Source organism: Bacillus rossius, chromosome 17 (genome assembly GCF_032445375.1).
Source record: "Bacillus rossius redtenbacheri isolate Brsri chromosome 17, Brsri_v3, whole genome shotgun sequence".
In the NCBI taxonomy this organism is placed as follows: Eukaryota; Metazoa; Arthropoda; class Insecta; order Phasmatodea; family Bacillidae; genus Bacillus; species Bacillus rossius.
Genome location: NC_086344.1, coordinates 29,730,260 through 29,745,190, shown reverse-complemented (window position 1 = coordinate 29,745,190; position 14,931 = coordinate 29,730,260). Strand labels below are relative to the sequence as shown.

The following is a 14,931-nucleotide window of genomic DNA, read 5'->3' as shown; positions in this document are numbered from 1 at the left end:
ATATCACCAAACCATTAAGTGTCTAAATTTTAAACAACGAATAAATATAATGTTAAAAAATTTCGTTTTGAAAATTGGTGGCTGGATCTACTTAACAATACTCTCCTCCATTTCATGTTTCGATGATATAAAAAAAGGTAAATCGTTATAGAAAATATTTATTACTTTAAAAGTGGGAATATTTTTATAATGAATGTAATATATTTTTGTATTTCGGCTAACCCGCAATAAAACCTTCCTTTTCCAAGAAATGCGGAATTTTCTAACATCGTTATTTGTGAACAATCTGTATAAACAAACATCAGTCCCGAGGAAAATACGCACTACGTACTATGTTGCTTGATAAAAATTTCCTAGTTTTTAAATGCAATTAAAACAATTCATGTTTTGTTTGTAGCAGATCAGCTATCAATGTAAAAGAGCTTGCAGATTGTGTAATTATTCTATTACAGAAAAGTTAAGTAACAAGGTTCTTCAGATGCTTATAACCAAAATATTATAATTTTTGAATATAATAACTTTTTTTCAAGAATCTTCTTTACGTAACACTAACCTAACCTTTATGTCAGTAAAAAAAATACATTAACAAACGTATAATTATTCTGGAATCTGACTCTGAGTCGATGAGAGTATGTTTCAAGCCTACTTCTGGACTTGTGAAGTATTTCTGTTCGTAGCAACGTTTTGTCTCTTTCGGTATTTTTTTTTCTCGTAACTCCATAACGTTATCACAGTGCAGCCCTCTAGCGCTTAATCGGTTGAGTTCTAAGTGTGTGTGTTTGTGTTTGTGTGTGTTTGTGTGTTTTTGTGTGTTGTGTGCTGTGTTGTCTGAGTTTTTTTTGTTTGTTTTGTGTGTGTTTGTTACCCAGCGTTGCCTGGGCTTCATCCAGAGTGAGGAAGCTTCATCTAGGCATCTAAGCGTGATTTATAATTTTTTTTCGATAGCAGAAGTTGTCAGTAATAACTTTCTTCCTGTCTTGTACGTCTAATGTACAAATTTTCATGAATCATATCCGAAATTCTAATTTAACTTTAACGAGTGGAAGAGGGAGGTTTTCCTAAATCTTGTGTGAAAATTTCACCAAGCTCGGGGTAAAAAAAAATGTAGATTTGTGTAAGAAACGAACAAAAAAACGGAAACGTTTTTATAGTACTAGCTGATGCACCCCCGCTTTGCTGCGGTGGTCCACGGTCAGAACACCCTCATTACACAAGCCCCTTCTCATGAGTACGCCACTGCATTGTAACCCATTAACAATGCAATCGCCGTTTCCAAGGAGATGAAAGCATCAACAATGCAAGAGCAACATCTCATCAAGAAGCACCCAAAATTCTGTTTTAAGGGTTGCGGCGACGTTTGAGGGAGGGGTTTGTTTTCCGAAATCTCACGTTGACTCTAAGCCGATCCTCTTCTTTCGAAGATCGAGTATGCAAAATGCCATCAAGTACGGAATGAAACTGAATATTTGTATGAGAAACAAACCAAAGAATATAAAAATAAACAGAAACTTTGATATAATAATCTAAGAATATATACATATTTTTTAATATAATACATACAGGTTCCGCCAAAAGTTTAAGATCATCCATAAATTTAAGATAGAGATTCGGTAATAAACGTTACATACAATCCCTAATTTTAACTTTTAAATGCAAAAACAAAATTAACAGTTCTAGAAAATATTTATTTTTTAAGGTTCTTGAAATAATTGAGTTCCTATAATGTTTTTATACATTGACAAACCTGTATCCATAAAAAAAAATACTTCAACGCAGTCATGAGGACAGCCGACAAAAGTGAAAACATTTTCGCAATTTTTACGAAAAAATATTATCACACAACAAATTTGTTTTATCACGTTACTAAAATAACTCCTAAATTACTATAAAACATGCATTGCATAGTAAATGTAGGTATTAAAAATAAATAATGATGTTCTTAATTTTTAGGTTATATTGCTACAAAGACTCCGTTTTCTTCGTTATTCAAACTATAAATATATATGAGAATATTAATATATTTTATAATTACTTTTTACTGCACAGTAATCGTACAGTTAAGATTTAAAAGCGCAATAAGTTAATAAGTTATACTAATAGGAATAGATACAGTGTTATCTTTAGCACGTCACTTGACCATGTCGATGACGACTTAACATGAATTTACTACCCATCCAAACTTTTCACTTCAAAAACTCTCGCAAGACTAAATTGTAATCACTAATTATTAGTCAAGTGTTTAATGCAGGAGAATAGCAGTCCAGAGAAAAATTTTCTTTTCGCCCTTTACTTGCATAGTATAAAAAAATTCTTGCTAGGTGTCAAAACCATTGAAAGGTTGCTTTTTGACGTGACGTCTAATAAATCAATGAACGCCGGCTGCACGCACGAAAAAAGTGTCCCGTAACGCACATTGTCCCGTTACGCGGTGTCCCGTTACGCTCATTGTACGCTTGCACTACATCTATCTCTCTTCCACTCGATTGGAACAACCATCGATTTGACTTTTTCGAGGCACATCAAACTTGAAACACTCCCGTTCGTTTCCTACTTTTTCTATCATCGTCCTATCCTTAACCGAATAACAAAGATTGGAAGAAGTTAAAAAGCAAACATGTATAAAAGTTATAGTTAAAATAATCTCTTCGTTAAACTAATAAACATATTTGAATTAATGAGTGCAAATAAAAGTAAATATATCAATGAAATTATAGATTTCATTTCACTCCTTTTTTTGTATCCATACAACATAGTGATAATTCAATAAAAATGATTCAATTTTATTCATAAAAGTATGCAATCATTTCATCAATGTTTTGTTATGAATTTTTCAGGTTAAACTATCGTCCGTAAAGCGACTTTACAGACAACCAATTTTTTTTTAATATTAGTTACGGTTTGTAAGCAATTGCAATAAATTGTCAGGAGCAGCTGTAGTAGGAGAATTTGAGCTTTTCCTGGTTGCGTTCTGTCAAGCTCTGACGCAAGTGGCAAGAAGTTCTGTATTTTATCTTTATATATATATATATTTCTTGTGTGCGTGTGTATGTCACTGAACTCCTCCTAGACGGCTGGACCGATTTTGATGAAATTTTTTGTGTGAGTTCACGGGGATTCGAGGATGGTTTAGATTCACGATTGGATATTTTATCTCGATTCTGAGTTAAGAAAAAACTAAAAAAACACGCTTTGAAAGCAAAAAAAAAATAAGCATTGTTGATAATTAGCCTCCATGGCAACGGGCTTTTGCATTGTTGTTGCCTTCTGCGTAAACATGGGAAAGGTTTTTGGTAACGGCAGTGGCGTGCATAAGAGGAGGGGTATGTATAATGAGAAGATACAAAATGTCCAGCGTAGAAATACTTACCGCCATATCCATATCTCACAAAAAGTACATTTGGGCAGGACAATGTCTGTCGGGTCCGCTAGAAAGATATATAGAGATATATATGTAGAAAGATATATAGAGAGATAGAGATATAAATAGAAAGATAGAGAGAGTTATAGAGATATACATAGAGAGATAGAGAATTATAGAGATAAAGAGAGATGCTTAGTATACGTTTAAAAAATTAAAAAATTGATTGAGGCATTGCAACGCATGCCGGGCATTATCTAGTTATATATATTTTTTATTTCATTAATTTTCTGGTAGCCTTCAGCTGTGCGCCAACGGCCACAGGGTCGTTTCTTTCATATTCGAAACCCTTTTTTCATTATCATATCATCGATAAAATTTGCCGTACGTAGATCAACAGCCATGCCTCGCCCGGGTCTCGAAACCCAGAAGAAAAAAAATTCCTTCGCACCGTATGCTTGTTGTGTGCATCCGACTACGCCACGGAGGTCGGATGAAGTTCCGTGAAGTACTGCTGCGATTGTCGTCCGTCGAAGTTGGCCTCAGCTGTTGTGGGGTCAAGGTCACGTCTCTGCTGCCTCGCGAAAAAACAAACAACGCATTTCCGTTGTTCCGTCAGAGCCCGTCTACAATAGTCCGAACCTGTGCGTGGTCCGTGTCCTTATCCGAATGTGAGTGACGTCACATTGTCTCACCGAAAACTGCCCTGTCCACAATTTGCGACGTCCGATGTCCGAATGTATTGATTTCTAAAGTAGTCGCCAGATCGCAGTAAATGTGCCAAACCAAATGTTTTTTTTTTTGTTTATTGTTTTGATGCTTTGTAGTTCGAGATTGAACTTATGAAAGTTATGTAAGTTATAACTGACTTACAACACCTTCCATTTCCTTCAATAACAAAAACAAAACACCACGTTTTCAAACGGGAACCGGAAATTCAATTATCGTGAGTGTTATGTTCTTTTTTCTGTGTCAGAAGTACACAGGTTGGGAACAAAAAGTTCAAATTGACGAATGTCTTCGGACCAGGTAGGTTCGGACCTTCGCCCACTTGACGCATGACGTCAGAGGGTCACGTGGACCAATCAGCAACGAGTGTCCTTCGGACACAGTTTAGGACATTGCTATTGTAGACGGGCCTTTACACGCACGAAGGCGCGAACCTGCGATGGAAAGTCGACGCTCTTGACGTCGCGTCGCAGGCGGTGCGGGAGATTGTCCTGATACATTGGTCAACTTGGACTTTTGGTTCCGATCTGTGCTTATTGGTAGAATAGAAGAAGAAGTAGAAGAGGTATAAAAAGAAGTAAAAGCTAGAAGGAAATTGTAGAATGAAAAGGTAGGTGGAAAAGGGAGGAGGAAAAGGGAGGAGGAAAAGGTAGAAGGAAAAGGTAGAATGAAAAGGTAGGAGGGAAAGGTAGAAGGAAAAGGTAGAATGAAAAGGTAGGAGGAAAAGGTAGAAGCTTGGACTTTTAATGTGAATACGTCTTCAAAATCGATTCCACAGTGGGTGTAATGCCCCCTGCTGAGTACACAATTTACTGTCACAGTAAATGAGCCCTTTCACAGTTACAGATTAATAAATTCTCCTTGTCATGCGCTTCTGAATCTTTAATGGGTGCCAGTACCAGAAGGTACCCAACTTAATTATTTATTAGATAGAAAAATTAATTTAATATTAATTATAATACTTTTATTGTTTTACATTAAAAAGTAAAATGACAAAGACGGTTGCTTACACTTGCGAATAAAAAGAAAACAACATATTAAGTAGCTAATAAAATTACGTTGGGCACAACAGATACAAAAGTTCATTTGTTAGGAGATAAAAATAAATTTAGCTAGTTCAGTATTCGTCGGATCGCATGAAATTCAATATACTTCAAGACTTCTGAGTGAAGTCGTACAACAAATTAATCGTGCCATAATTCCAAGAAAACTAGAGGCTTTAATATTATTCAAAGACGATTGACTTAAAACAATTAGCATAATCAGACAGCAGATGATCACTTACTCAAATAGTGCTATGATTCGGTGACGTGACTGCTCAGGATTCAACATAGCATATAGTCATACCTGAAGATTTGATGATATATGGTTTTAGATAAAGCCTCAATAAAACCATTACTCTCAGAGCTTCGCCGAAGCTCGGGCGTATTTTCCTTGCCAATTTGAGAGACGTATCGATGCTATATATTATTTAAAATGTCACGTCGGCAAGGCCCGACGCGACAACACACACAATCCACAAGATGGCACACCGAAGTTTTTTTTCTCTTCTCTTACAAAATTAATAGCGTCTATAACCAACAATGTCTTTAAAAGATCCGCCGATTTATCGGCCAATCACCGGCCTTGAATTAAGCATTTAAAAGATATTACATTTAAAATTATTAACATAGAGAAAGGTTGAGAAGCTCAAAGCAATTAACCAAAACAAATATAGAAGTTAATTAACATGAAAGATATATAAATTTGTGACAAATAAAAATGTAAACAAATACGGAAAAACATAAATAAATTATTTTAAATTAAAGTTTTAGTGTTCTGTGATCTGATGTAGTATCACATGGGAGGCAATTAAAAAAAAATCGAATGCTAACAAAATATCGGAGGATACAGTTTGGTGTTGCAGCTACATGTCTATCATCTCCATCTAAAATTTAATTACACCACTGGATAGCTAAAGGATCAAAGAATTCGTTACGCTAAGTGAGGACTGTGACGCATCGCGCGCTGTGGAGGGGGAAGCGCCGCCATTTTGAGGTCATTTTGCTGCGTTTCGAGATTTCCATTTAGCATAACTTTTGACTCGGAGAAGCTACGACTTTCGTTTGAGTTTCAATCGTCAGCTCTCGTCAAAATCTATCGACTATATATATATTAAACATAAGTGTAAAATAGTTACTGTGAATATATATGGTGTTAAATAATAAATAATGTCGGCCTATACGCGACTTCTTGGTGTGCAAACATGATTATAACATACATAAAATAGCGTATTTGATATTTTTTATAGAAAATATTACCTGTTACGTACACGTATTCCCGTACAACACACGGCCGTGTCCATGACACAGCCCCACCCCATTTTTTAGTTACGATCTGTGCAATTTGGTAGTATAGAAGAAGAAGAAGAAGAAGAAGTAGAAGGTTCGTGATATTTTCTGTTTCCTGTTCCCGTTTCAAAAAGACAAACAGAAAATAACAGACGGTGCGTGATAGAAAACCAAGTAGAACCAAGACAAAATATCGATCAGTGCTTTTAATATTTTCTTCCCAATCACAGAATAACTAAAATAAATATCATCGAAATCCTGCAACTTCCCACGAGTTAAATGAACTTTAAAAATCTTTGCTGCGTGCTCGTTTACAGTGCCTTGAAAAGAATATTTAAAAATTTTTAAAAAATTCGGAAAAAAACAATTTTGTGCCCTTACGTTAAATGCGCTCCCGTGATTCGGACATCGTACATCGTAACTGCAGACAGGGCAGTTAGTTTTCCGTGCGATAGAGTGACGTCATTCTAATTAAGGTAAGAACACGGGTCTTAATGCACGGGTGTTTGCTTTCGGAAAAAAATAACGCAACGATTACCGAACATGCCAGATTTTAAGAATTTCGTAAGGAATTAATAACGCACAAAATGCAAATCGAAATGTTACTCAATAAAAATCGCGGTCGTTTATAAAGCAGATGTTACCAACACTACAACAAGAAATTTTTTAACCGAAACATATTATTCTCTTTGCTTTTTCACAAGACCGTGTGAAGTCAATAATTTTATTTTAAAAATAATTTTGCTCTCGTGAACTTTTCATGATTATAATAAAATCTTCATCATGGTCTCAAACACGCGTAACGTCTGCGTCTTTAAAGGTTTTCGAAAAACACTTAAAATATGGAAGGTAGAAACACAAGCCGAAAGGCCATAAGTTTAAAGTTGCCTGATTATTGTGTATTTAAATATATATAATTATTTAATTATTTTTTTTTCGTTTCATTTCTTGCGTACTTGAGTTTCTTGCGTATTTTGAGACCAGGCCTGACATTGCTTTTGATGTTCTGCTAGCTCCATTCTTCAAAATGTATTATTATTATGTTGCATCTGCAAAATATTTACTCTAGAATATTCCTCCATCTCCCAAAGTTGCCTGAAAAAAAATTCCCTTGTATTTCTGTGTCCACTATAACCAACTACACTCTCACACTTATCAAGTACATTTTTGACTCTTTAATTAAATGCCTCATTCACTTGAAACATTTATGATATTAATGTGCAATGATTGTGTAAATTATTTTAAGTTATTATTTTTATCAAAGTTAGGATGAATTATTCATTAAATGGAAGCAGAATTTTCTTCAATTTTTTTAAATCCGAATAATTTTGACCAGTATTTTGTTTTAAGTATTACTGCTCAAAAATTAAAAAAAAAAAAAAAACGCAGATCACAACTTCACTTAACAGGTCAGGATTGACATTGTACTTTTTTTTTTCAAAAGTCGCTCGTCACTCGATAGCAAAAAAAAAAATCCATCAGTAAAATTATTAAACTGAAGTTCATGATCTCCGGGATTTGTCCCGATGACGGTGTCTGGGATTAAATAATTCATAATTATTATAACAACTGCGTAAATAGAGCCTAAATGAAAACAGTTGCCTATTTTCCCGCCAAAAGGTTGCGTGTCTTCATGACGTCATTGCACAGACCGTTCGTTCTTCAGAACACGCGCCCGGGGGGGGGGGGAGGAAGGGGGGTAAGTAAATAATTCACGGTTGATGCCCTACCTGTGCGCGCGGCGTGCACGAACTTTGCTTAACGGAACGCTCTTCCCCGGCGCGGCGTCTCCCGGCAGTCGTTCAGTCCGCGCAGGAAGAACGGGTCCGGCCCGACCCGGAGGCGAGACCCGGATGAAACGGACTGACTCGCCGCTCCACTCACTGGACGCTGATGCTGATGTGTTCAGCTCTCGTTGACAAGAGATGCAGGATGCTGTTGAAGGTTTGAGGGGAGGGCCGGTGTTTGAAGAGGAGGGGGTAGGGGTAATGCACACCCTCACACGTAACACGTGTTTCCCAATGTGACGCGCGCAGAGTTGCAAAAAAAAAACCTGAACGTCCGATCAAAAATCCACGGGGGAATCCAGGCAGGAGAATAAAATTACTTTCAGGCCTTAAAAAATATACCTAGTTATGGTGAAATTTTTTTGGAGAAATATTTTCATTACGTATATTTATATAATATTTGCATTCAGTATTATCTTATAGTATTATTGTAATAAATTGATAAAAAATGAATTAAATATGAACTAAAAAGTAAAATATAAAGCTACAGTTTAAGGAACTAAAAATGCTTTTATTTTGTATGAATTTCAAAGTAAAAAAATATTTAAATTTAAGTAATTTATTCAACGGTGAAAGAATAAACTACGTCTCTGTATAACGTAATTTTTTTAATAAGCTTAAAATAAGAATCAAGTATTAAACAAAACATTTTTTTTTTAATGAATTATAGTGTGGGGTACTCACGTCATTCTTTTTCATAGTGGCTCTGTACTGAAGAATATCCATTTGTGGTAGAAAATTATAGACATCTGATATGAATTGTGCATTGTTCTCTTTTTTCATTTTCTTAATGACTCTATCCTAACGAATAGACATTATTGATAGAGAATTTAGGACAACTGATATGAAGCATCCCATTCTTTTTCATTAAAATTAATTGTTTTGTCTATTACTTGATTCTTATTTTAAGCTTATTAGAAAAAAATTTACGTTATACAGAGTTTTAGTTCAGTTCAATCTTTCGGTGTTGAACAAATTACTTTTTTATTTTTATTTAATCATACTTTAGCTCAAACAAATACTTTTCTCACCCATTTTTTATTTAGAGTGCTAAAAAAAACTCTTATCGAGATTTGATTTATTTTTGACCAGACTTTATTAGACAGTAAAAATTTTATAGATAGCAATTTCTGCAGAAATCATTCTTTAATAAATATGCAATTTCTGCTACACAATCTTATTTTGCTGCATTTCATGTCAGTTAATTGTTAAACCATAAAGTGCGATTTGTAAAGTATTGAATTTTAAAAAATTTGAGTATGAATACCGTAGAATAAAACGCTCGTTTTAAAAACTAAGGGGGGAAAATGTCAAATCTAGTAACATCCAAACTTCAATCAGAATGTTCATTTCTAGACGCAACGAATACGAAAAGTGTCGAGTCTGAATAATGTAGAATTAAACGACTCGTTAAAAACATACCAAAATTATCGGATCTGATTAATTCCTAATTTCAACTAGATAGTGTGTTTTGAAATTAAACGACTCCAAAAACTGTTCAATGAAACACTCGTAAAAAATGGGATGGTTTGGGGGGGGGGGGGAAATTGTGTAACATCTAACCTCGGTAACGAGCAAATTCATAAGTAAGAATGTTGCAAATACACTTACAATACAAAACTCGGAAACATAATTTAACATATAATTACTAAAAAAAATAATGCCGAAAGTTAATAATATACGCAAATTGTGTTTTCAACTACATTTCTGGCGCGAATCACACGTAGTTTCCGCACCCGCCGCTAGAATTCGCTGCCGGAGCAGCTACGTTGACGATTCAATCTCTTTAATATTAGATCAAAATTAACGAAACGGCGATAAAAAAAAAAGCTGGAAAAAAACTCGAAGAAAAAAAATACAGAACTCCGGCTTTGGACGTGAATTTATACAAGCAATTTTTATTTAAATACTGACCCTTCTTGTAAAAATTCACTGAACGGTCAATACTACAGAGTTTTCCCTTTGGCTTTGTGGACTTTGGTTCCGCGCCATCCGCCGCAGATGGCAGCACCGTGGTTTACACATTTCCGTTCCACGCGCCTTCCGTTCCTTTCACGAAATCACTCCCACACCAAATGCCGTATACCGAGAGCTAAGATGTTACACATGAAAAATTGGTTGTCTGTAAAATCGGTTTACGGACGATAGTTGAACGTGACAACGTCATAACAAAACATTGATGAAATGATTGCCTACTTTATGAATAAAATTGAATCATTTTTATTTTAATAATAAAATAATAAATACTTGAAATTATAGGCCTACTAGTAATCATATTTTTAAAATGCAAGAATAATTAACCTTTATTGCCGAAATTATTGTTGTAATAAGCAATGAAAACCACATTAACTTTTCACTTCACTTTATAAACAGTCGAGTGGAAGAGAGATAGATGCGGCGCAACGGAACAATGAGCGTACCGGGACACAGAGTAACGGAACAATGTGCGTAACGGGACACTTTTTCGTGCCGTGCAGCCGGCGTTCATCGATTTATTAGACGTTGTCACGTCAAAAAGGAAAAATATCTTATATGTAACCATTGAACGTCAACCAGATATTGCAGGTAATGATACACACACACACACACACACACACACACATATATATATATATATATATATATATATATATATATATATATATAAACGTCCTGGTTCTTCATCTTGAGTACGGACTTGGTTACTCACTCGTGTGAAACTAACCTAGCGCAAGTGTCGTCAGGGTTTGTGGGGAGTGGGGGGTACTACTTACTTCTGGGACGGTGCTAACTAGCTGACAAAACAAGTGAAGCGCTAAGCGAAGGTGGATGCAGAAGAAGGGGAAACTCCCACCCCCGTCATCTTTCCGTCAAACCTGCTGTCACTTCTCGCAATTTGCGAGAGTCCTTGAACTGGTCTTCCCAAGACGCGTTTATGAGGCTAGACGAGTTTCGCACGAGTCTGTTTCTATGGCAAAAAAAAAAAAATACTGTCTTTTTTTTACGTGAATATGTCTTTAAAATTGCTTCCATGGTGGGAGGCGATTCAGTTTGGTGTTGGATCTACATGTCTATCATCTCCATCACAAAATTTAATTACACCACTGGATAGCTAAAGGATCAAAGAATTCGTTACGCTAAGTGAGGACTGTGACGCATCGCGCGCGGTGGAGGGGGAAGCGCCGCCATTTTGAGGTCATTTTTCTGCGTTTCGAGATTTTCATTTAGTATAACTTTTGACTCGGAGAAGCTACGACGTTAGTTTGAGTTTCAATCGTCAGCTCTCGTCAAAATCTATCGATTGCATACATAAAACGTTAGTGTAAAATAGTTAGAGTTAATATGTATGGTGTTAAATTAAAAATATATATCATGTCGGCCTATGCACGAATTCTTAGTCTTCATTCATGATTATAACATACATAAAATAGCGTATTTTATATTTTGTATAGAAAATATTACCTGTTACGTACACGTATTCCCGTACAACACACGGCCGTGTCCATGACACAGTCACACCCCTTTTCTTTAATACCAGTTTCTACATGTTTAACGGAAGTAAAGCCAGCGTCAGTCGTGTTCATAATCGTTAGGTCGAGCATTCATAGCCCGGGCTAAAGATGCGAAAATGCCGCTATTGTTCTGCGACAGTCGTGAAAGTATACCTAGTGGATGCGGGAAAGTAGACCTAGTAGAAATGTTAAATTATTTCCTGATAGATTGTACTCGATTTTTTTTATTGCTAACGATCAAGCTCTGGGCGAAATCGTGTCATTACACAAGCCCAAAAAAAAAAAATTCACAATTTTTTTTCCTAATACGCAAATATAGAAATCGAACTGAAATGAAAAAATGTATTGACCAGCATTTTTCTTTTCTCATCGAATTACGTTTTTTTTCCCCACAGAAAACTTGACTCACGAGGTAAATTAAAATGAAAGAGTTCGGCGCTACTGTACTTGGAGCCGTCCATTGTATTTTCCGTAAGGAAAAAAAAAAAGTTTACTTCGCACTTTCATCAAACCGTCACTGTCGCGTACGCGTGATTTCATTTCGCGGAGGGTTTTGGAATGGAAATTATAATACTTTTCCTGCAATTTTTGGCTTTCACATTCTTCCCGTTTGTTCGTGGGGAAATGTTAACACATTATTTCGTCCTCGAACAAGTCTTGAAGGAAAAATAAACTAAAAATGGCATTGGGAAACGTGGAGAGAAGAAGAATGACTATGCGTTTGCATTGGCGTAATGCGGCTGGATGAAGGAGTGGGGAGGGAGGGGGGGAGAAGAATAAAGAAGGGGGGGAAAAAAAAGACACACTTGAATCGACCAGCGACAGGAAGAGTTCCGTAATTGGTTTCGTCGTCGTATCGAGGCGAGTGCGCGCGGGTTTAGGTGGGTGGGGGGGGGGGGGGTTGGTGGTTTGGAAGGGGGGGGGGGGGAATTGGCGATTGCGAACCACGCGTTTCAAAACTTCCGAACAAGTCGCGCAAACGTCACGTCTCTTTGCAACAGCCGAGGAAGCTGAGTGTCTTCTCCCCAATCACTGGACGCGCCCTGATGGGGTTTTGCGTCGTTCGGGTTTCGAACAGTCCTCACGCAAACGTCAGCCGGGGGGGTCGTTACTACAACGCCGAATGCCAAAATAACTACAACGCCGACAGCTAGAAAACTGCTGTGTACCACAACGCCGAATTACCACAACGCCGAAATACAGTAACGCCAAAAAATGTTGCTGCGGGGAGGGGGGGGGGGCCACAGGAGCAAAATCAAAAACAACACTGAATGAGTTTGCGTGTGTTTCTTAAATGTATCTTAACGCCGAAATACCACAACCTAACCTAACCCAGGCTAGCCTAACCTAGCATAACCTAACCTTATCTTACCTAACCTAACCTTATCTTACCTAACCTAACCTTTGTGGCAGTCCTGCAATGACATTTTTCGGCGTTAATGTATTTCGGCGTTGTGGTAAACGGCAGTTTTATAGCTGTCGGGCGTTGTAGTCAATTTGACATTCGGTGTTATTGTACATTCGGCGTTATTGTACATTCGGCGTTGTGGTACACAGCAGTTTTCTAGCTGTTGTAGTCAATTTGGCATTCGGCGTTATGGTATTCGGCGTTATGGTATTCGGCGTTATGGTATTCGGCGTTATTGTACATTCGGCGTTGTGGTACACAGCAGTTTTCTAGCTGTTGTAGTCAATTTGGCATTCGGCGTTATGGTATTCGGCGTTATTGTACGTTTGGCGTTATGGTATTCGGCGTTATTGTACGTTCGGCGTTGCGGTATTTCGGCGTTGTGGTTTGTCCCCGTCAGCGGGGGGCAGGAATAGTGCTTCGAGGTTCTGACGCGCTGTGTCTCAAATAAATTTTTTTCGCTCCCGACGCAACACCTTCCGAAAATTTCGGGTCGAAGTTCGAAAGGTTTCGGCACATCACTATAAAACCTTCACTAACGCAGACATGTTTGCTTGTCAAGTTCGATGCCACGACGAATCTTTTAAAATGGCGAAAAAAACAACATTTGCGATCAAACACGTTATAAAAGCGAAATAACATTAACATTAATGTCGTGTGCGAAATTATTTTATGTGTAAAGAGGAAACTATGTTTCTATTACATATAAAAATTATTACTGTGACTTAAAATACTTTACGTGTTTAATAATTTTTAAAAAATTCCACCAATAGCATAACAAGTTTTAAAAAAGTTCCACTAAGCGCTGTTCTATGTCATTTAAATTTTAAATGAGATCAAAATTTAAAAGTGTGAGATAGCTCAGACCAAAAATAAACTTTTATAGTATGCTACTGTTTAAAAACATGTTAGAGGTTATATGTCCAAATTTATCTGATGGGGAAAAAAATTGGATCTGTATTGCCCCTCCAATTCGGTTGACAAATTAAGTTGGAGACAAATGTCCGACAGTGTGTCAGGGTCTTTAACACTCTACTACCCCCCTCCTCCCCTTTTTTTCTTTTTCCCCTCCTAGCCAACCAATAAACGTACAAGGCGTAACTTGTTTCGCAACTGAGAGAATTGTATCTATAAAATAGTAGTTGAAGTAAAACTGTACCAAATCAAGAGTAGTTAGTAGTGAATAATAAATTCCTTGTTGGGATCGTGTTCGTGATTTAATGGCTAATTACTAGAGACCGGGAAAATTCGCGGGTTAAATGACCTCCAGGATTGACTCCAATATCCGCTACACACTCGAGAAAAATGCCAACTGTTCACTGGCTGCTGACTTGTGAGTCGTCTCGACTGGGTGGCCTGTGATTCGACACTTCTACGAGTGAGGGTCTCTAATTGGCCCTCAGTCCTCCAGATTAACAGTGAACCAGTGGTAGAAGCAGCACTAAGGTATTAATTATTTGAATTTTAGCATAACACGAAATGAACCCGCGAATTTTTAAGGTCTCTACTAATTACTATGCAATCACAAGTAGCTTACCTTCCTTGATTATGCGAGTCGAACTCCTTGCCGTGAGCAGCTCCTACGGTTACAGATTCAACTGTTCGAACCGAATGTGCACTTGCAGTTAACATGCAATTATAAATCGTGCAGATATATTTTAAGTGCGTGTGCCTTGATAGAAAAATCGTATTTTTTTTTTTAATGCAGTCTTATCGCGCCAGCCACTTGACTGCGTAGTGCGGACTTAGCTGCTTATCAGCACAATTGTGTATACATTGTGCTTAAAGAGATTACGTGTGATTTTTTTTTAATACAGCGTGTTATTTC

At 36.9% G+C, this 14,931-nt stretch overlaps 1 protein-coding gene across 4 annotated transcripts in view; it reads right to left on the bottom strand.

Moving 5' to 3' along the window:
- Nucleotides 1-14,729, bottom strand: part of LOC134540633 (sodium-independent sulfate anion transporter-like) — an 82,107-nt gene extending 67,378 nt beyond the window's left edge. The window contains exon 1 of one of the 4 annotated variants that reach the window (XM_063383489.1): nucleotides 14,641-14,729. The gene's annotated coding sequence lies outside the window, so the exon portion shown is untranslated. Of the gene's footprint in view, nucleotides 1-8,147; nucleotides 8,238-14,640 lie in introns of those variants that run through there. The other 3 variants (XM_063383487.1, XM_063383490.1, XM_063383488.1) reach the window with 3 other exon arrangements.
- Between the last annotated feature and the right edge of the window lie 202 nt (nucleotides 14,730-14,931).